The 23,854-nt window shown below is 40.5% G+C and overlaps 1 protein-coding gene across 1 annotated transcript in view; it reads right to left on the reverse strand.

Annotated features, from left to right (window-relative positions):
* The window catches only part of frs2a (fibroblast growth factor receptor substrate 2a), a 44,868-nt gene that overhangs the window by 14,914 nt on the left and 6,100 nt on the right, over window positions 1-23,854 (reverse strand). The window contains exon 2 of the mRNA XM_020529164.2: window positions 11,094-11,205. The gene's annotated coding sequence lies outside the window, so the exon portion shown is untranslated. The remainder of the gene's footprint in view (window positions 1-11,093; window positions 11,206-23,854) is intronic.

Below are 23,854 nucleotides of genomic sequence, written 5' to 3' on the forward strand. Positions count from 1 at the left end.
TGCTTGTCTCTACCTAGCCTGTCCCAGGATCTTGGTGTTGTCCCAGTCGAAGTGGTGGTTCTCCTTGTCCATGTGGATTGAGATGAGTGAGTATTGGTCGTGTCTTTTTGTAGCCAGTTGGTGTTCATGTACTCTTGTTGTTAGTTTCCTTCCTGTTTGTCTGATGTAGTGTTTCTCGCGGTCTCTGCAGGGGATTTTGTAGATGACATTGGTCCTGTCCATGGCGGGGAGTGGGTCTTTAGTTTGGGTGAGCAGTTGTCGTAGGGTTGACGTGGGCTTGTGTGCCACTCTGATGCCCAGCGGTCGTAGGAGTCTTGTGGTGAGTTCCGGAACCAGGTATTACCACGCAGTGTGAAGTACAAACCACCCATCAACAACCCACAAGCCCGGAAAACAGCAGAACAAAACGGCCGCAAGATGGTAAGGGTAATGATAAATGACGCACACACCCGGCTCCACAAATACAACAGAGAAATAAAACCTCAAGACTCCTACAACCACTGGGCATCAGAGTGGCACACAAGCCCACGTCAACCCTACGACAACTGCTCACCCGAACTAAAGACCCAACCAACCTCAACACCCACAACCCGAGCTACAGATCTACTCCAAAACCTTATAGGGAATTCTTACTAGAATTATGTAAAGCACTGGTTAGACCACACATGGAATACTGGAAAAAGTTTTGAGCTCCTTATCTAAGGAAAGATATAGAAACATGGGAGAAAGTCCAGAGAAAATTCACTAGATTGATTCCAGGTATGGAAGGATTCTCTTATGAGGAGTGGTTGGCAGGGTGGGCCTGTACTTATTGAAGTTTAGAAGAATAAGAGGCAACCTCAATGACACATTCAAGATTCTTAGGGGGTTTGACAAGGTAGACGCTGAGAGGTTGTTTCACTTGTGGGAGAGCCTAGAATCAGATGGCATAATCTCAAAGTAACATGACAACCATTTAAAACAAAGATGAGGAGGAATTCATCTCCTAGATGGTACAGAATCTGTGGAATTCTTTACTGCCGAGGGTTGTAAAGGCTGGGTTATGTATATTTAAGGCTGAGATAGACAGATTTTTCATCAGTAAGAGAATCAAGATACATGGGGAAAAGGTGGCAAAGTGGATTTGAGAATGATCAGATTAGCCATGATCTCACTGAACAGTAGAGCAAACTCAATAGGCTGAATGGCCTACTGCTGCTCCTACATCTGACGAATCTTCTATAATTGAAACAAATTCAAAATGAAGACAGAACACCGATGTTAAATTTCATTTTCTAAGTGTTCATAAATCTGAATAAGCAATCACGAATGTCTAACTGGCTTTACATAAGCGGGGAAGAATACAGATTGATTGGAAGAAAGAAGTGATTTAATGTTTATGAAGAAAATATGTAGAACAGATTTGACTGTTTTAAAACTGTTGCAGTGTGTATCAAAAATACATTTCTAATATGTACTCCGTTTATATTTTTCAGGAGAAAAGTTTTAAAAGGTTTGTCCAAAGATAAATTATTTGAAGTGGAATTGTTGCAATTTAAAGTTAGTTGTCTTGGCTGTTATTTTTCTAGTACCGATTTCACGATACATTCAATACACTAAATTTATCAAAAAATGAACTGAATTGTGAAATTAAATCCTCCAAAGACTGCTAAAAATTCCACATTTGCTATTTAGTTTATGATAAACTGACAGCCCTACATAAAACTGATGGAACTGTAAAATTTGAGGTCCTACCACTAGTTTAAAGAAAGTCAGAATTTCATGAAATAAAGTCAGAATTTTGATTTAGTCATGATTAATCAGAAACCCAGAACCTAGAAGACTGCATCCTAGCTTATATGAAACTGTTTGGAGAAAATCACAACTGTACTGGAACAAAACTTGTAAACTTGTACACCATCACCACGTCCCCCTCCAACCCATCACACCCACAACCCCTTCAAAAGACCCAGGAAATCGAAATTTCACACTTGACTTGTTTTGAAATTGTGAGACCAGGAATCTAACTACCCTGGGTTCCTCCTTTGATTGGTGTCAATCTTTCCTTTTTCTCCTAATTTGGAGCTCAACCTAAGGATATTGTAAATACTTAAAGAAGAAGTCAGATGCAAAACAAAATTCATCCAATTATTTGTTTTCTCATTGCTAATATCTCTCGCAGTAAATTCTTGAAATGTATAAACTTTATCTCCATATGTGTGGAATACATATTCTTGCGCCCTGTAGTTCAGTAGATTTAATACTTACAACAAAAACTACGTTACATAACCAGCCCAATTCATTTAAAGTAGATTACAGTAACTACTGTGTACACCACCATATATTCTTTTTTCAATGTCATAAGTATGTCAGCTACCACTTCAAAGCTGGAATTATGCACTTCAACTTGCACTGTTCCATCATTACTAATACTCATTTTGTCATCCACTTTTCTGCGATGTCACATTTTGTCTGCTCAATCCCTCTTCTTTAGATGAGGTTAATTATGTGCCCTTTTTACAAAACGTAGCAGGTCCAGCTCTCAAACCCTAAAATTAGGGAATTTGACCCTAATAATGTGAAATTGATCAGCTCAACTACTGAATGTCAATAGCTGGTACGACTTTAACCAACTGAGTTGTCTGAATAATACTTTTGGTACGAGTCTGGATTAAGATGCTTTTTTTGCAAATGTTATGCCCATACCTCTCTTCATCCACAGGCACAAGATACAATGTGTTGATCCAGTGTTAAGTATTGACTACCGGTAACCAGATCTTGGAATTAACCAGTCTCAAGCAGTTTGGAATTGATTGGAGACTCTGGTAAGCTGACTTGATGGTTCTGATATTCAGGCCATCAGGGCCAAAGGCTTGCCTATCCTTCCAAACGATGTCTGATCTTTGCAATTACTGCAGTACGTCTTTTAAACAAGAGCTATGAATCAAACCTAAAATGTTGATTCAATGTGACGTGGTGTCCTAAAGCACGAGGCATCATCTGCTTTACCTCAATTTGGATTAAATCACAGAGTTCGCCAGGTCTTCACACCTAATTTAAACCTCTAATCAACGCTAAATAAAAGTGGATTTCTCTGTGCCAAAGAATAGTCATATTTGACTTAAACATAAACTCTTTTTCTCTCCCAGAAATGCAGAGTTTCTCCAGCAATTTCTGTTTTAATTTCTGATTTCCAGCATCTGCACAATTTTGCTTCTGTTCATTCATCTCAGAGTTATTTGGAAGATGTTACAGATGCATATTAGCTTGCCTACATAACCACAATAACTTCAGCCCTACTACAAGCAGTAATCGACTATGTAAAACAGAGGCATTTTGATGTGAATGACAATATGTAAATTTAAACAGTAAATCTGTAACCATGAATCTTTTCTCAAGTACATTGGGTTGCAGTGCCAGACAGGTTCTTTAAGACCAATTCAACTGCAATGTTAAGGTTTTGCATTTCGAGGTAATGAATAGCTGTCTGGATGTCAATGCTAAGTAACAGTTTCCATTAGCTCAAAGTCTCAAAATGAGTTGGCTGGCGTAAAGTCATTCACAAACAATGTTGAGTTATGGACATTCACTCTGGTCAAACACTCATCATAATAACTGAAGTTTGGTTAGTTCAAGAGACAGACCAAATCAATTTACTGCTCCTTGCCAAACAGCCAAGACTGCAGCGACAACAAATGGATAGCAAATTGTTCACAAAAGAAGCTCCATCATCATGAAGAGGCACTTCTAACCAGAAGATCCTAAAGTACTTAATTCCAAGTCTTGTCTATCCACGTTCTGAACGCAGTGCAGTGGACTCAATGAAACATTACGATGACCAGGAATAAAGACAGCATTGTTCACTACTTTGACAAGTAAATTTTCCAACAAATCTAAAGAACCTCGTTTTCCACTTGTGAACTCTGCAGCCTTTGAGTTTAGTATCAAGTTTAACAATTTTCAGGCTACCTTCTCCCATGTCCTTATTCCAACCCACACACCAGGCCTTGTCATCACATGGGTTGCTACCATACACAACCATTGTCAGCTACTAACAGTTCCCATTAGCAGCTTTCACTCCCCAGACTGACTTTTACCCACTCTGTGTGTCCAAATGTTTTTCTTCCTCTTGGGCTCGGTCTCCATGATTATTTACTCTTGTCCTCCTCCTCCTCCCCCTCCCCCATCCCATCTGCATAAATACTAACATTTTCCTAGCTACCATCAGCTCTGACAAAGGGTCACTTGTTCCGACATGTTAACTTTGATTTCTCTCCAAAGATGCTGCCAGACCTGCTGAGTTTTTCCAGAATCATGCTGCTCTAAGGTACATGGATGTTTGTGAAAAGCCACTTAACATTTAATATCAGTTTGCAGAAATAACTGACAATTTGTCAGAACCCATGATGAAAAGATCTTGTCTAGATTGAATGGTGAACTTTGTATTAAAGACTTTTCATTAACTTAATATCGACAATGGATATGTAGTTGGTACGCTCCAAAAGTTTAAGAAAAAGACTGACTTGCTTTATCTTTCCAACCTGCATCTACATAGAACATAGAACAGTATAGCACAGTACAGGCCCTTTGGCCCACGATGTTGTGCCGACCTATTATCCTACTAAGATCAATCTACCCTGCATACCCTACATTTTACTATCCCCCATGTGCCTATCCAAGAGTCGCATAAACGTCTCTAAAGTATCTGACTCCACTACCACTGCCGGCAGCGCATTCCACACACCCACCACTCTCTGTGTGAAGAACCTACCTCTGACATCTCACCTATACCTTCCTCCAATCACCCGTAAAATTACGTCCCCTCGTAATAGTCATTTCCGCCCTGGCAAGAAGTCTCTGACTATCTACTCTATCTGTGCCTCTCATCATCTTGTACACCTCTATCAAGTCACCTCTCATCCTTCTTCGCTCCAATGAAAAAAGCACTAGCTCCCTCAACCTTTCCTCATAAGACCTGCCCTCCAGTCCAGGCAGCATCCTGGTAAATCTCCTCTGCACCCTCTCTGAAGCATCCACATCCTTCCTGTAACGGGATGACTGGAACTGAACACAATATTCCAAGTGTGGTCTAATCAGAGTTGTAAAGAGCTGCAGCATAACCTCATGGCTCTTAAACTCAATTCCCCTGCCAATGAAAGCCAGCACATCATACACCTTCCTTACAACCCTATCAACATGGGTAGCAACTTTGAGGGATCTATGGATGTGGACCCCAAGATCCATCTGTCCCTCCACGCTGCCGAGAATCCTGCCATTAACCCTGTATTCTGCATTCAAATTCAACCTTCCAAAATGAATGACTTCACACTTTTCTGGGTTGAATTCCATCTGCCACTTCTTTGCCCAGCTCTGCAACCTGTCAATGTCCCTTGGCAACCTATAACAGCCCTCCATGCTGTCCACAACTCCACCAACCTTCGTGTCATCAGCAAACTTACTAACCCACCCTTCCACTTCCTCATCCAAGTCATTTATAAAGATCACAAAGAGCAGAGGGTCCCAGAACAGATGCCTGCGGAACACCACTGGTCACCGAGCTCCAGACTGAATACCTTCCATCTACTACCACCCTCTGTCTTCTATTAGACAACCAGTTTTGTATCCAGACAGCCAAATTTCCCTGAATCCCATGCCTCCTTACTTTCTGAATGAGCCTACCATGTGGAACCTTATCAAATGCCTTGCTAAAATCCATATACACCACATCCATTGCTCCACTTCATTGATGTGTTTTGGCACATCCTCAAAGAACTCAATAAGGCTTGTGAGGCATGACCTGCCCCTCTCAAAGCCATGCTGACCATTTCCAATCAAACTGTGTTTTTCCAAATAATCATAAGTATTATCCCTCGGAATCCTCTCCAATAATTTGCCCACCACAGAAGAAAGACTGACTGCTCTGTAATTTCCAGGATTATCCCTAATCCCTTTCTTGAACAAGGGAATGACATTTGCCACCTTCCAATCTTCTGGAACTACTTCAGTGGACAGTGAGGACGCAAAGATCATTGCCAAAGGGGCAGCAATCTCTTCCCTCACTTCCTGTAGCAACCTTGGGTATATCCCATCTGGCCCAGGGGACTTAGCTATCCTCACGTTTTTCAAAATTTCTAGCACATCCTCCTTCCTAACATCAACCTATTCGAGCATATCTGCCTGTTTCGTGCTGTCCTCTCAAACGTCAAGGTCCTTCTCACTGGTGAACACTGAAGCAAAGTATTCATGAAGGACCTCCCGTACATCCTCTGATTCCGCACACAAGTTCCCTCCACTATCCCTGATTGGCCCTACCCTCACTCTGGTCATCCTCTTGTTCCTCACATAAGCATAGAATGCCTTGGGGTTTTCCTTGATCCCACCCGCCAAATTTTTCTCATACCCTCTTCTAGCTCTCCTAGGTCCATTCTTCAGTTCCTTCCTGGCTACCTTGTAGACCTCTAGACCCCTGTCCGATCCTTGCTTCCTCAACCTTAAGTAAGCTTCCTTTTTCCTCTTGACTAGGTGTTCCACATGTCTTGGTCATCCAAGGTTCCTTCAACTTACCATCCTTTCCTTCCGTCAGTGGGACAAACCTATCCAGGACTTGTAGCAACTGCTCCCTAAACAACTTCCACATTTCTGTCGTGCATTTCCCTGAGAACAGCTGATCCCAAGTGGTGCTCCATAGTTCTTGCCTCATAGCACTGTAATTCCCCCTCCCCCAGTTAAATACTTTCCCATACCGGCTGCTCCTCTCCCTCTCCATGACTATAGTAAAGGTCAGGGAGTTGTGATCACTGTCACCGAAATGCTCTCCCACCGAGAGATCTGACACCTGGCCTGGTTCATTGCCGAGCACCAAATCCAATATGGTCTCCCCCTCTCGTCGGCCTATCTACATAGAGTCAGAAATCCTTCCTGGAAACAGCTGACAAAATCTGCTCCATCCAAACTATTTGCACTTAGGAGGTTCCAGTCTATATTAGGGAAGTTGAAGTCACCCATGACAACAACCCTATTACTTCAGCACCTTTCCAAAATCTGTCTCCCAATCTGTTCCTCAGCGTCTCTGTTGCTATTGGGGGGTCTATAAACTCCCAATAAAGTGATTGCTCCTTTCCTGTTTCTGACTTCCACCCACACTGACTCAGTGGATAAACCCTCCTCAACGACCTCCCTTTCTGCAACTGTGATACCATCCCTGATTAGCAATGCCACTCCCCCACCTCTTTTACCGCCCTCCCTATTTCTGTTGAAACATCTATACCCTGGAACATCCAACAACCATTCCTGCCTCTTGTCATATCCAAGTCTCTGTAATGGCCACAATATCGTAGTTCCAAGTACTGATCCATGCTCTAAGTTCATCACCCTTATTCCTTACACTTCTTGCATTGAAGTAGAAACACCTTAACCTGTCGCACTGACTGCCACTTTGCCCTATCAACTGCTTATCCTTCCTCACAGATTCTCTGCTTGCTGTATCTGCCTGTACACCGGCTACGCCATCCTCTGATCTGTGGCTCCGGTTCCCATCCCTCTGCCAAACTAGTTTAAACCCTCCCGAAGAGCTCTAGCAAACCTCCCGCCCAGAATATTGGTGCCCCTCCAGTTCAGGTGCAACCCATTCTTCCTGTACAGGTCCCACCTTCCCCAGAAGATATCCCAGTAACCCACAAACCTGAAGCCCTCCCTCTTACACCAGCTCTGCAGCCACATGTTCAGCTGCGCTCGCTCTCTGTTTCTGGCCTCACTAGTCTGTGGCACCGGTAGTAATCCTGAGATTACTACTCTGCTCGTCCTGGCTTTCAGCTTCCATCCTAACACCCTATATTCACTTTTCAGGTCCTCATCCCGTTTCCTAGCTATGTCATTGGTACCGATGTGTACCACGACTTCTGGCTGCTCTCCCTCCACCTTAATACTCGATCCGAGACATCTCTGACCCTGGCACCCGGGAGGCAACATACCATTCGGGAGTCTCGCTCGGTACCTCAGTTTATTTTCTATTTCCTTTACAATGTCTTGCGCTTCTCCTACAGAGAAGTGGGGTACAATTCTGGTCAATAGTCTTATTTTATGTCTTCCTTTTACTTTTACAGGTGCACCATAGAAAGCATTCTATCCGGGTGCATAACAGCCTGGTATGGCCCCTGCTCTGCCCAGGACTCCCAAGAAACTAGAGACAATTGTGTGCACAGCCCAGACCATCACAGAAGCCAACCTCCCATCCATGGACTCCATTTACACTTTTTGTTGCTGCGAAAAGGCCACCAACATCAAAGACGCCCCACCCGACACCAATCCGGGTAGTGCTCTCTTCCAACCTCTTCTGTCAGGCTGAAGATACAGAAACTTGAACAGGCACACCAACAGGTTCAAGAATAGCTTCTTCCTGCTGTTGTTAAACTGTTGAATGTACCTCTCTAATTTCAAATAACGTTGATCTTGCTTTGCGCACTCTCTTTGCAGCCATAACCCCATACGCCTCACTCTGTCTAAGCATCCCATGTTCTAGTATGTTCTTGTTTGCTATGATGTGCTTTTACTGCTTGCAAAACAAAGCTTTTCAATGTATTTAGGTACACGTGACTACAATAAATCAAATCTTCCAACTTGCTCGATTCATAAATTTATGAAAAATTAAAACAGATTTCCAACTAATGGTATTTCATAGCAAACAGTACACCAACAATCCAGATGTCCTTTATATGTTGCAAATAACCTTTCACTCCTTATAATTTAAGTTTATCTTTACTGCTTTATATATACTGCTATACTGCTCATCTTTACTGACGCAATAGCTACAAGATTGCATTAAAGGACTTGTGTTCCAGAATAAGTAATGTGTGTAATTTTATTAGCATCCATGAGATGATCTTATCAATCATCTAGGTTTAGATTCCAGTATGGGTACAATGTCTTGAAAGGTTTTGATCTTTTAAAAAAAAACTTCCTCAAGTCTAACTATTAGCAAAGGTTTTCTTCCACTGGAATGAGAATCACAGTTAAATCCTGACATATGCTGGATCCAGGTTTTACGCACAGAACAAAGAAAGGTTATTTGAAGAAATCCTACAAACTCCTTTAATGTTGAGACCAAAAAAAAGTTCCTCAACAAGAAGAAATTCCATATTTTTACCTTGCACACCCAGAGTTTACAAGTGACTTGGAATTGTGCAATGATTTAATAGAGATGTATCGCAAGTATACTGTTGATACAATAAAACTTGAGATGGTCCTTATGCTGATGGGTCAAAACTAGAGTGCACACAACAGTCGATGTGATGGCTTAGTCAGTTGCAAAGTGGTACATCCATCTGAGCATAATCTAAATTATTGATCTACTTTGAAGTTTCAGCTTCAGTGCATCAGGTTCCGAGGCCCTCTCTGGATTAACATGGCCCATACTGTAGCGCAGATCGAAGTTTCAGCTGAAGAGCCCCAAATAATTCCCAAATTTCCTTCTTTGTGTCCTTATGTATTTCTTTCCAACAGATATTTTTTATTCATTTATGGGATGTGAACATCTTGCCCATACCCAAGTGTCCAGAGGGCAGTTGAGAGTCAACCACATTGCTGGGGTCTGCAGTCACATGTAGGTTACCTTCCCTAATGGACATTAGTGAAGGTGATGGGTTTTTCCAACAATTGACAACAGTTTCGTGATCATCATTAGACTCTTAATTCCAGATTTTTTTTTAATTGAATTCAAACTCCACCATCTGGGGACCCCAGAACATTATCTCATCTCTGGATTAATAGTCTAGCAATAATATTAAAAGGCCATTGCCTCCTCTTGATCAAGTGTCCTGGTAAATTAGCTCAGTTACCGTCATGGTTTATCCAGAACTTGTGAGAAGTAAAGTTTTCAATGGATGGGGGAAACCCAATTAGCCAAATTCTAACCGAGGTTGTGGGAGAGCTGTTCTGTGGCAAACTTTTCCATAGTTCCAAATCTATCTTGCTATATAAATAACTTAAAGTCCATTATAAGTGATGGCCTAGTGGTACTATTGCTAGACGATTAATCTAGAGACACAGGTAATGTCCTGGGGACCAGGATTTGAATTCCACGATGGTGGAATTTGAATTCATGAAAATAGCTGGAATTAAGAATGTAATTATGACCATGAAACAGCTGTAAATTGTCAGAGAAACAAAAACCCAGCTGATTCACTAATGTCCTTTATGAATGGAAACTGCTGTCCTTACCTGGTCTGGCCTACATGTGTCTTTCAGACTTAACTGCCTTCTGGTCAATAAGGGATGGGCAGTAAATGCTGGCTGAGCCGACGATGCCCACATCCCGTGAACAAATAAGAAAAAAAATTATAAGTGTTAAAATCAGCCTCAACTTCTCCCATTTTAGGGACCCGCTAGTGACTTCACCTGTCAAGTCCCAATTTGTGGCCAGGACAGGATCATGCTCAATGCCTTTGTATTCAAGAAACTTTTTGATACTTATCATTATGTGCAAAAGAAAAGCCTCTAGGATGAGTTAAAATACCACTGTTAACAGGAACTGGACCCTAGCATGATGTACTGCCTTTCTGGAGAAATACTGAAAATTTAACAAATTAAAAATTCTGTAAAAAAAGGAAACTTGTAGAATAATATGGCAGTTTAAAAAAAAAACCCAGGATGAATAACAGTTGGATACTGAAAGGAATAGGCCAAAAGAATGAAAGGCTGCTTTCAGATAAATTCAGATTCTGTAGTTAAAGCACCAAATTGATTTATAGAACAGTTTGCTTGAACAGAAGTTTAATGTCATGCAAATGAATGGAAAGTAATCCCGGTATTTAAAAAGTCACTGAAAGGTAACTTGCATTCTAACAGAATATTTAACTGATATTAAACTTCTCTAGAATATTAATATTTGTCTTTTCTGAAATTTGGTTTCATTTGCAACTGACAATGTGAACAGTTCATTTAATGCTAGCTAACAGAGACACACAAACACGCGTACATATGCTTTACACATATAAATTCCAATTATTATCCACAATTTTCTTGGATCAAAAATACATTGCATTAAAAGATTTGGCACTTTTTAAAGCCTTCTAACCCACATGTTGAACAAAAACTGCTGAAACAAAAAAATCACTCACCCAGACATGGCCATTAGAGTTAATGCTCCCAGTCCCTCCCTCAGTGTCATGAATCCAATCATATTTCAGAAGTTCTCATGTAATTGTTGAACAGCCATTTTATACTTTCACCCTGGTAAACAGAAAGAGCAAACACCAAATAAGACATTGTGCAATGTTTCATAGAACAGCTTGCAGATTAAATCACAAATTGCACGTACAGCTTTGATTTAAAACAGTGATTCACCTGCTTTTCAAACAAAATAAAGATAACGGCTGACAAGCCAATGGAAACAGTTTAAAAACAAGAGTTTTTAATTTGAAGTTGAAAAAATGGGTCTTTCTAAGTTTGAAACCAAACATAACAGAAATTCTTGTGTTCAAGTGACTGATGATAATGCCACATAATTACATTTTTTGCATTCCACTATAGCATCAAGCATGGGTTAAATTTAGCTCAGACAGTGTTCCTCCCACTGGCTTAGCGGGTTTATTCAATGTATAACGATGCTAAAAAGACTTGTAAAATACCCGGACTGATCCTTACTCTGTTCTATGCAAATAATTTTAGTCATTTTGAGCTACAACCAACCTCGACATCCCTTTGCCGGGACAGGAAAGTTAACTCCAGTTCCCAGCTCTGATTGCTCTTCAGCAATCCCTAAAATAAATGAATGCATAATCAGTTGAGGACACCTCTCCCCAATCTCTGAGTCAAAAACCAAACTGACAATTACAGACAAGGCTTTTACATGAACAATAAACTCAAGTAAACTAACTAAGGGCCCCGGCTCCTCTGAACTTGGGTCTCAACACTGTCAGGAAAGAAGGGAAGGAGAGAAAACAGATGGGGGAGAAATGAAAAATATCCAAAATTGTAAATATCCTGAACTAACCTAATGTGCTGCAATCCTAACTGGAGGAATACGTAATAGGGATCTTGTTCCATTGACCACAGAAAGCAGTTTTACAGAAGCATTTCTCAAGTGTAATGACCAAATTTTCAGCAGCTGTGTTGTCCACAAGGAGTTATTTTAAGTTAATCTTCATCTTGGATCCTATAACTGCTGTGGAGAAATTTTCATACCAATCTATCTGAACGAGATTCATGCAGCAATTTTATTTTTCAACCTCCGTTTCAATTCAGCAGGAAAAGTACTGTATTTTAACCAGCTGTTTTGCCATATCATTAATGAAATGTTCTATATACTACTACAAAACTAGCTAATTATACTGCAGCAAGTTGGGCAGCCTTAGTCACACCGTAGAAGTTCTGTCTACATCATGTGAAGAAATCAAAGAATTGCTTTTGATTTTGTCTATGTTTCAACGTTAACCTACAACATTATATCGTATAAACTTCCAGTTAGCTTAGTTACACAACTCAAATAAATGGACCAAATTGAAGAATACAGAGTGCAATGAGCTTGGTCTAAAGAGCACAGAAAAAAACATAACTTTGGAACTTATTTTAAATTCAAGAAGTTGAACTGACTTTTAAACATAGAAAAATAAAAAATAGGAGGCGTAGGCCATTCAGTGGTTCGAACCTGCTCCACCGACCGATGAGCATGGCTGATCATCCTACTCAGCATCCTGTTCCTGTTTTCGCCCCATAGCATTTGATTCCTTAAACCCTAAGAACTACAGTTATACCTGTCTTGAAAACATTCAATGTTTTGGCCTCAACTGCTTTCTGGGGCAGAGAATTCCAAAAGCTCACCACTATCTCAGTCAGCAAATCTTTCCCCAGTCCTAAATGCCCACACTGTATCCTTAGACTGCGCACCAGGTTCTGGACTTCCCAGTCATCAGGAACATTCGTCTTGCATTGACCCTTTCTAGTCCTGTTAGAATTTTATAGAGAATTCTATGAAGCCCACTCCCCCCTTCATTCTTCTAAACTCCAGTGAATATAGCCCGAAATATTTTGGAAAAGGGTCCAAAACCACACAAAACACTCAAGGTATCATCTCACCAAGGCCTTGTACAATTGCAGGAAGATATCCTTGCTCCTGCACTCAAATCCTTGCTCTGCAAAGGCCAACATACCATCTGACTTCTCACTGTCTGCTGAACCTGCTTTCAGCGACTGGTGTACAAGGACACTCAGACCTCACTGAACTGGTCCCTTTCCCATCTATTGCCATTTAAATAATATACCATCTTTCTGTTTTTGCTACGAAAGTGGATAACCTTACATTTATCCACATTATACTGAGTCTCCAATGCATTTTCCCACACATGCAACTTGTCCTATTTTGGGAAGGTTGAAATTTTTCAAAAGATCAATTTCAATCTGGCATTACAAAGATTTTCTTTAAAAAAAAAAATTCTGTACAGTTGATACAACAGTTGCACAAAACTAACCTTCACTTTTGCCAATGATTTTGACATGAGAATTATGCAACATAGCCAGCTCTCATTAGCATGATAGATCCAGAAAATACAGCAAGTTTTATTTTATACAGGAAAGTACAAAATATCTATCAACAGTGACCAGCAGTGGGAAAGTTATTAGATCTACTAATCTACTCAAGAGAAAAAAAAAAAATCAACCAAGATGCCTGCTTTTAATTTATATTTTAATAAATTCATTTATGGGATGTGGGCATTGCCAGCTGGCCCCGCATTAACTGCCCACCCCTAATTGCCCTGGAGGTGGTGATGGTGAGCTGCCTTCGTGAACCACTGCAGTCTATTTGATGTAGGTACACCACAATGCCACTGGGGAGGGAGTTCCAGGATTTTGACCCAGTAACGGCAATATATTTCTAAATCTGGATGTTGAGTGGCTTAGAGGGGAACTTGCAGGTGGTGGTGTTCCCATGTATCTGCTGCACTTGTCCTTCTAGGTGGTCGTGGGTTTGGAAGGTGCTGTCTATCGAGCTTTGGTGAATACTGCAGTGCATCTTGCAGATTGTACACAGTGCTGTTGAGTTTTGGAGAAGGAGGGACAATTTTTCTGGGTTTGGTGCCAATTAAAACGGACTACTTTGGGTTGGTGATGTTATGCTACTCGACTGTTGTTGCAGCTGCATTCATCTAGGCACATGGGCGCATTCCATTGCACTTCTAACTTGAGCTTTGTGAACAAGATATTGGGGAGCCAGCAGATAAGTTACTCGCTGCAGGATTCCTAGCGTCTGACCTACTCTTGGAGCCACAGTACTTGGAGGAATATTCCAGTTCAGGATGTTGATAGTAGAAGATTCAGTGATAGTGATATTGACTGTCAAACGATGATGGTTAAATTCTCTGTCTTGTTGGAGATGATCATCGCATGGCACTTGTGTGGGTCAAATGTTACTTCCTATTTGTCAGCCCAAGCCTGACATTGTCCACATCTTGCTGCATTTGGGCATGGACTCCTTCAATATCTGAAGAGCTACAAATGGTGAACATTGTGCAATCATCAGTGAATATCCCCACTTCTGATTGGATGATAAAGTGAATGTTATTCATGAAGCAGCTAAAGACAGTCCGGTCAGGGATACTACCCCGAGGAATTCCCTCAGAAATTCCTGAAGCTGATATGACTGACCTACAAACCACCACAAGCGTCTTTCTGGAATTGCTTGACTCACTTGCTGCTTATGTTATTTGGCATTCAAGTAATCCTACATGGTAGCTTCACCAGGTTGACACCTCATTTTTGGCTAAGCATGGTGGTGCTCCTGTCATGCCCCCTCGCACTCTTCATGAACATCAAGTGGTCAGATATCTAGGCACCAATAATCACTTGGCATTATAACAGTGTGTGGAAGGCTCTAATGGAACAAGACAGCAGAATGTATGAAGGTCTTCAAGAAAGGGAGAGGAGTTAATTTTAAAGAGATGACAACACTACTCAAAATGACTGCTGTTATTTTCTTAAAACTTTTGCTTGGAATAGTCCTCTGAAATAACAATGGCTCAGCTGCTGATGGTTAGAAGGTTTTAGTCTTCTGGATGTTGGCAATAGTAGGTAACGGCTTTAGTTTAGTGATTGCCGTCGAGAACTTTTTATCAAGGGTGGCACAGGTACACATGAATCATAAAACGCTTATTCAAAAACCTGGGTTTGAAAGTGCGCAATGGGTAAAAGAAAACAAACACACGCAAATTGCAAAGATGCTGGTCATAATTTTGCAATCTTCCTTGGACCTCAGGGTGGTACTAGATCACTGGCGAATTGCAAACGTTACACCCTTGTTCAAAAAAAAATGATGTAAAGGGTAGTCCAGCAACCAAAGGCCACTCAGTTAAATCTCAGTGACAGGGGAGCTTTTAGAAAGGAGAATATGTAACAAAAATTAGTAGTCACTTGGGCAAATGTAGTTTAATTAAGGAAAGCCAACGTGGATTTAAGAGTAAATTGTGCTTAACTCATTGCTTGAGTTTTCTTGATGTGTAACTGAAAGGGCCAATAAGGGTAATGTGGTGCACATGGACTTCCCAAAGGCAATGCTGAAGTGCTGTATCATAGATTTGTGAGCAGAGTTATAACGGGATGTAAAAGGGACAGGAGCAACATGTATATGATATTAGTTGAGTGACACCGAGATCTAGGTGAACAGCTGCTTTTCAGACCACAGGAACCTTAATAGTGCAGTTACCCAGGGACCAATGTTAGGACCAGTTTTCTTCCTGATGTACCATTAATGAGCTGCACGTACAGCACACAAATTTCAAATTTTTCAGGTCATATGAAACATGGAAGTAAAGTGAAGCATGACGAGTACAGTGTAGAATTTTAGGACATGCACAGGTTGGTGGTAAAGGAGCCACATCATCTGAAAATGAAAAATTAACGCTTTTGGGAAAAAAGGCAGAAGAATGGTATTAGGTGAATGGCTCATTCAGTGGGCTGGCACAGACATGACAGCCCAAATTGCTTCGTCTGTGCTGTAACCGTTCTGAGATTCTAACTCAATTCACATTTTAAAAAAAAGAGATAGCAACCATAACACTACTGCAGGCAGCTGACAATACTATATTCAGCTGAAGTTGGTAGAAATAATATTTCACATGATTAGTTTAGTTTACAAATCTCTTTTTGGAAAAGTGGTCATGAAGTGTGAAAAATAATCAGGACTAACAGAAAGTTGGCAGACTACCACACTTGATGGCGCCATAGGCACCAACATTTTTCTGAGATCTACTTATCTTACTGAAGTACTGTTAACCAAAGAGATACTTGGTATTTCTTCTATGATAATGCCTTCCCCTCCAACACACTTACAGCAAATCTTTCTGATGAGTAAATGTATATGAAACTACACCTTCCTTCTAGAAAATGTTCAAAGCATAAGTCATTTCAAGTTTCTGGGCACAGGATCAGTCAGAATGGTCAGGGTTAGCGACTATTTGTTTAATCTCCCTGGAACGTCTGTAGTAAGTAGGATGCATATCAGCCCAAACATTTTTTGTGCAGGATGGCAAAGAAACAGAGTAGGGGAGGTGGGACACAAGAGATTGCTACTTAAGGAAACTTATCTTTGTACTAAGCACAAATAATGATCACTGTTGACACTGGATTTCTCTATTGCTACACAGTGAGAACAAAGTTGAAGCTGTTATTCCAACCTATATGAAAATTGGAACTGTTAAAATATTTTTCTTTACTGAAAGCATCAATTCTGGCAATCTAAAGGCTATTTTTTCTTGCAATATTTATTCATGTAAATTGTAGGTCGAGACTGAAATATGTTGTTCACACTTTTTGTGAGTGTATCATAAAGTACAATATTGAAATCAGGTAAACTTCCCAAGGGTCAAAAACAGCTCCAAGAAATCCTTCTCTCCTGATCTCTAGAATAAATAGTGGGGATTTTATTGGTTCAAGTTCTTTTACTGCAGTTGCCCCATCAAACTATAATTGGTGAACAATTAATTCTGAGTTTGGAAATGCTACTTGCTTTTGCCTCAGTATCCTATTTAAAATTACACAGACCATATTAATTTTTATCAGTAAGTGAGCTTTTTCCCCTGCCACGGTAGCCTTTTACATACCAACAAATGGTGTGGAATGTAAACAGCGTTCCACCAATTGCCCCGACGAAATGAATCCTTCACAAATCTTGTCTGCCTGCCTTCACTCTCAAATCTCCATTCTTCCAAACTCGAATGAAACATTATTTGCTTCTCTACTTAGTCAATATAATTAAGGTTTTTTTTTCCCCACAGTTCTTGAGCACCGGAATCAATACGTGGACAAAAACTATTCAAACTAATGGCATCTATGTTACAATGGACTTTGCGTTAGCAGCAAAATACTGAGAATTTGCCACTTTTGAGGGCAGCAACTTCTTAAGAACTTAATTATTCTGAAATTCAAAATTACAACATGTCAACTGGTTCCAGAATCCACGTTGATGATCTCTCTGCTTCAATTCTTTAACCAACAGGGACCATCATTCAGGAATTTTTGCCTATTTGCCTATGACTTGCAAGCATGTCTTTTCATCTTTGCTCTTTCACTGCACGCAAGCATCGCTAGCAAGGCCAGCATTTACTGTCTATTCCTAGTTATATTTGAATTAAGTGATTGGTCACTTTATTTCAGAGGAAAGCTAACAGTCAACCACATGGCTGTAGATCTGGAGTCACATATCCAGACCAGGTGAGAATGGCAGATTTTTCCATGCAAAAGGTTAGAACTCGATCACAAGCACAAGTCTGCAAAGTTAGTGAGAAATCTATCAGCAGAAAAGATGAAAATTTAAGTTAGAAGATTTAAAGCATCACTGCTGTAAACTGTTTAAAATGTTCATAGTTTTCCCCAACGCCAGACCCCTACTCCCCTTCCTCTGTAGGCCCAACATTTTCATTTCCATTCCTCTCTCACCATGTCCTTGATCCAACCAATACCAGAAACAGCACTTGTTGGTGCTCTCCAGCTGACTTTAAAAATGTTAAATGTATTTTTTTCAATCTTATTTTGTTTAAGTGCCATGACTGCTTTGGAATATTTAAATCATAAACACTAATCTGTCACTGAACTGAAGACTGACCGCAAGGGGTATGTCTTCACCTCACGACATCATGTCACATTGTGTAGCTTTGTTCACAATGTTACCACACTCTAAGAACACATTCTCTCCCAATGCTAGGCTTTCCTACTGCAAGAGATGGTTCCTGCTGTAGCTTACAGAAAAGTACGGGCCAAATTACGCTGTGTGTCAGTGAGTTCAAGTTCAGTTGAGCACAAAAATTCAGGCTTACATTCCAGTAATCTGGAGGGAGTTTTGTACTGGTAGACGTGCCTCTTTCAGATAAGGTAGAACACCAGGGTGCTGTTTGCCCTTTCAGGTGGATGTAAAAGGTCACTTGGCACTCTATCAAGCTGGACAAGGGCAGTTACCCCAGTGCCTTGGACAATACTAATGCCTCAAATCAACATCACAATAACAGATTATCTGGACGTTATCACATTGCTGTTTGAGCTTGTTATGCAGTAATTAGCTTCAAAATATTTTACATTACAACCATGACTACATTCTTTAAAAAGTATTGAATGGTGGTGAAGCATTTTTGAACATCCTGAAATTTGGAAAAGAGTTTGATAAAAATACCAGACTCTCTTCTTTACATAAGGGTTTTTTGACATAGTCTCAGTGAAGCACCTTAAGAAACAAGGGGTCAGTACAACTCCTCAGCCTGGATGGCAAAAGAGAGGAGATTTATGTAACCTTTTGTGCAATATATATTTCGGACATGAGCACACAAACAGATCATTAGGCCCATCAAATCTGTTCTACTGTTTGTCTCCAAGAATCACTGAGTTTATATCCACTCCGATGCTCAGTCTGAACCCCTTTGGATTAAAAGAAATGTTGATGCCTAAAGGGACCTGGTGTCCTTGCTTACAAGTCACTGAAAGCTAACATTCAGGTGCTGCAAGTATTTAGAAAGGCAAATAGCCTTTCTAACAATAGACTGAGTGCACGGGACTAAATATGTCTTGTTTACATTGCTGCACAGAGCATTGGTGATACTGCACCTGGAGTACTGTGCATAGTTTAGGTTTCATCAGCTTTGGAAAGATAGATATACTTACCATAGGAGGAGGAAGACAGCAAAAGGCATACTGAAGTAACTCCTGCAATGGCAGGACTATCTATACAGAGAGACTGAATAGACTGACCTTGTATTCTCTGGTGTTTACGAATTTAGTGAGATCACTGCCTATTCTTCTAAAGGGTAAACGCAAGAAGGATGTTTCCCTGTCTGGGATATCAAGAACCAGAGGACACAGTCACTGAACAAGGGGCAAGCCATTTGAGATGATAACGAATTTCTTCACTCAAAGGGTAATTCCAAAGATTCAATAAACCAGACGGTTTGGAATTCTTAGTCTTTGAAAATATTTATAACAGAAATCAATTGATTTCTTGATACCATCATCAAAGAGACAGGGCAGGAAAATAGCAATGATGTAGATGATCAGCCATGATCTAGAATGGTGAAGCAGGATCGAGGGGCTGAAAGGTCTACTCCTGCTCCCATATTTTAATAATGAAGTTTGAGCCTAACCAAGCCAATGTTACATATAATAAAACACACACACAGAAATATCACCCTTCCCTGTTTACATTCCGCCATCAAAATGCTTTTCATCATTTATATAAATAGTTTGGATGTACATAGGAGTATGGTTAATAAGATTGCAGATGACACCAAAATTGGACAGCGAAGAAGGTTACCTCCACAGTACAACGGGACCTTGATCACATGGGCAAATGGGCCGAGGAATGGTAGACAAAGTATAATTTAGGTAAATGTGAGGTGCTGCAATTTGGTAAGGCAAATCAGGGCAAGACTTGAACACTTAATGGTAAGGTCCAGGGGAGTGTTGCTGAACGAAGAGACCTTGGAGTGCAGGTTCATAGTTCATTAACAGTGGAGTCACAGGGTAGACAGGATAGTGAAGGCAGCATTTGGTATGCTTGCCTTTATTGGTCAATGCATTGGGTATGGGAGTTGGGAGGTCATGTTGCTGCTGTACAGGACATTGGTTAAGCCACTTTTGGAATGCTGTGCGCAATTCTGGTCTCCCTGCTATAGGAACGATGTTGTGAAACTTGAAATGGTTCAAAAGATTTACAAGGATGTTGCTGGGACAGGAGGGTTTGGATCATAGGGAGAGCTGAGTAGGCTGGGGCTTTTTTCCCCCTAGAGCGTTGAAGGCTGAGGGGTGACCTTGTAGAGATTTATAAAATCATGAGGGGCAATGGATAGGGTAAATAGACAAGGTTTTTTCCCCAGAGTGGGAGAGTCCAAAAGGAGAGGGCATAAATTTAAGGTGAGAGGGGAAAGATTTAAAAGGGACCTAAGGGGCAATTTTTTCATGCTGAGGGTGGTGCACATACGGAATGAGCTGCCAGAGGAAGTGGAGGAGGCTGGTACAATTGCAACATTTAAAAGGCATCTGGATGGGCATTTGAATAGGAAGGGTATTGATGGATATGGGCTAAATGCTGGCAAATGGGACTAGATTAATTTAGTACATCTGGTCAGCATGGACATGTTGGACTCAAGGGTCTGTTTCTGTACTATATATCTCTGTGTCTCTACGACATGAGTATTCTTTCATTCGGCTAATGTTCATGGTCTTGGTCAAGACTGGTAACTTGCTTTAAGAAACCTGAAATCCCAGTTATTTCTGAAAAAATATTAAGCCTCAAACCTCCATAGTTTAAACAAAATAATTTTTACTACTTTAGAGTCGATCAAAGCAAACATTTACTTAATGTTCCATACTCCAAAACACAGAATCAACGTACGTTAAACATTAATGAGCAAAATTAAAGATGATAATAATCTATAAATTGCACATTAAATGGGTAAATACAATGAAAACAAATCTTATGAAAATTGGCTAAGCAATCAGTCCTGCATACGCCAATTTCAGTCACAAAATCCCTCAGAAGTCTTGTCTTCCTCGTGAAGTTCAGATCCCATTCTAAGATTTAACCTGATCCTCAGCCACATCAGCACACAATCTCCCCACATTCCATGGGCACTGCTTCACCAAAATCTGGTACAAATAAAATTTGCAGAACCTCTATACCTCTGCTTCCTATGTAATTCCACCAATGTTACCTTCCAGTCACAGAAACAGGTACAGTAATTATATCTTTGCTTATCCTCAGCATCTGGATCTGACATGGCCCTCTTCAGCCAGCCTGCATTGCACCACTGGACTTGTCACCATAGTTATTTTAATCAGTCTGTTCAGAATGCTGACAAGTATCTCTGGTAAGGAGTGAAATGGAATCCTTCCTACTTGTCTGGATGAATGGAGCTCCAATAGAACTCAAGAAGCTTGACAACATCCAGGACAAAGCAACCCACTTAACTGGCATCATACCTACAAACATTCACTCTCCCTACCACCAACAATCTGTAGCAGCAGTGATTATCATCTACAAGATGCAAAGCAGAAACTCGCCAAGCTTCTTCTGACAGCACCCTCTTAAACCCACAACCATTATCATCCAGAAGGACAAGGGCAATGGATACGTGGGAACACCACCACCTGAAATTGCCCCTCAAGCTACTCAGCATCCTGACTTGGAAATATACTGCCATTCCTTCAGTGTCGCTGGATGAAAATCCTGGAACTCCCTCTCTAATGGCACAAAGGTCTTATCTACACAAAATGAGCTGCAATGAGTAAAGAAGGCAACTCACCACTACCTTCTCAAGAGCAGCTAGGGATGGGTAATAAATGTTGCCCCAGTCAGCGATGTTCACATCTCGTCAATGAATTAAAAAAAGGAAATGAAGTTTCCTTTCTCAGTCTCCCTTTCTTATTTTTCCTTTTCAATCAATGTCTGCATGAATTCTATAATACGAACAATCCATAAGTAAAAGATGATCAGAACTTCACCTTGGATCCAGCAAGTGTTGAACATCTGGAATTGGTTGTCTGACAACCCACATCCACAATCCATTACTTGGGCTTTTGTTTCAGAATTAATAATGCTTTTGCCCCTGGCTGGTTCTTCACCTAAACATTCATTTAATGATAATTATATGACCACACCTATGCTATATACAATAACACTCATCTTCCATTCATCTAAGCCCTGCAGCATTCCACATACAGCTAGAGTTTTAGTCTGAAGCAACCACAACTCCAGCCAACAAAGTACCTACTGTTTCCTAATGATAGCCAAATTCTTCAAAATACTGAGAAAAGGCATTGAGTGGGTTGCAAACATGTACCAAAATTTTACCAAGATCATAACATTTTTCAGATGAAATCATTCAATAATATTCAAAGGCATCTGCACTGGCCACATTTTCACAGCTGCATGCTGTCAAAATGCAGCAACCAGATTTTTAATTTGATAAGATTTTTTGGCAACAGCATGGTACTAAAACTAGCAGTGTAAAGCAAACTTTGCAAAATAGAACCTATAACTAAAGGGGGACTGGGAGATAACTTCCTCTTTTGAATTTTCCATGTTACTTCATTACGTTGGGCAAGAGTTATACTCTCTCTACTGATCACATAAGATTCATTAAGAGTATCTGTTAGAAATTGTGGTCTGATAATTGGTTCAAAGTAGAAGTTAGTTAGCAGACCATGATGTTTCATTTCATTTGTTGACTTTGACCACATCAACAGAACACACTGAAATCTGGTTTCAAAGCAATAATTTGTAGGGCAAACAATTAAACTTTTTATTTATCGACACTGTATTAATAAGTATGTGGAAAAACAAAAGCTATCTTGGCAACATTTAAATTCCACAGAATACATGGTGCTAGTAAATCTATTCAAAAACACCATGGAATCATTTAAAAAATACAACAGAAAGAGCATCTTGAAACTCCGATTTTTTTCCCCTCTCGAATGAACTCTGACCTGCTGTCTTGCCTTTAATTGTGAAAACATGAATATTTCAAACCCTTTTCAGCAGCAGTCTGTCTACAGAGGTTATGTCTTAGGTTTGAAAACATTTACAAATCACTCTGCTCTTTCACGGAACCTACAGTGATTTCTAAATATATAAACAGTGCAGTGCTGTATTATATCAGCATTTTATCTTCAAGCACAGGGCCCTCTGTTCACCTCTCGCTCCATCATTTGCCATTTCATAGCTGCAAAAGGGTTTGGTCCCCTCAAAAATTTCAGCAACTGGTTTAAAAAAAACACCATGATTCAGAAGTCAGAACTGAGAAATAGTCTGTCATCATGATTTTTCCTTGTTTTTTTCCCCAAAATCTTCATACAATACAAACAACAGCTTTGACTGAACAGTCTAGTACAGTTATATAGATTTCAGAACAGAGAACCATTTGCAATAATTCTCTTCATGCTCCTGCAGGACCTCTGCAGTCCTACAAGAATCTACCCTTAGCCCTCTCCTATTTCTCATCCACATGCTGCCATTTGGGTACATCATCAGAAAACACTTATCTGACATCTGCACTGTTGTTACCCAGGTCTACTTTACCATCATCTCTCTTGACCCCTCTACAGTTGCTGAACTCGGACTGTGTGCCCAACACTCAATGCTAGATTAGCAGAAATTTCCTCAAACTGAATATTGAGAGGATGAGGCCATTGCCCTCAGTCCATCAAAAATATCAACCTATTCGCCAAAACAATACCTCTCCCCAACAAGTTCCTCAAGCTCAACCAGACCATTCTCAATAAAAACCGAAAGAACTGCAGATGCCGTAAATCACGAGCAAAAACTGAAGTTGCTGGAAAAGCTCAGTAGGTCCAGCAGCATCTGTGAAGAAAAAAAAAAATCAGAGTTAACGTTTCGGGACCGGTGACC

The sequence above is a fragment of the Rhincodon typus genome, chromosome 18, assembly GCF_021869965.1.
Source record: "Rhincodon typus isolate 14 chromosome 18, sRhiTyp1.1, whole genome shotgun sequence".
In the NCBI taxonomy this organism is placed as follows: domain Eukaryota; kingdom Metazoa; phylum Chordata; class Chondrichthyes; order Orectolobiformes; family Rhincodontidae; genus Rhincodon; species Rhincodon typus.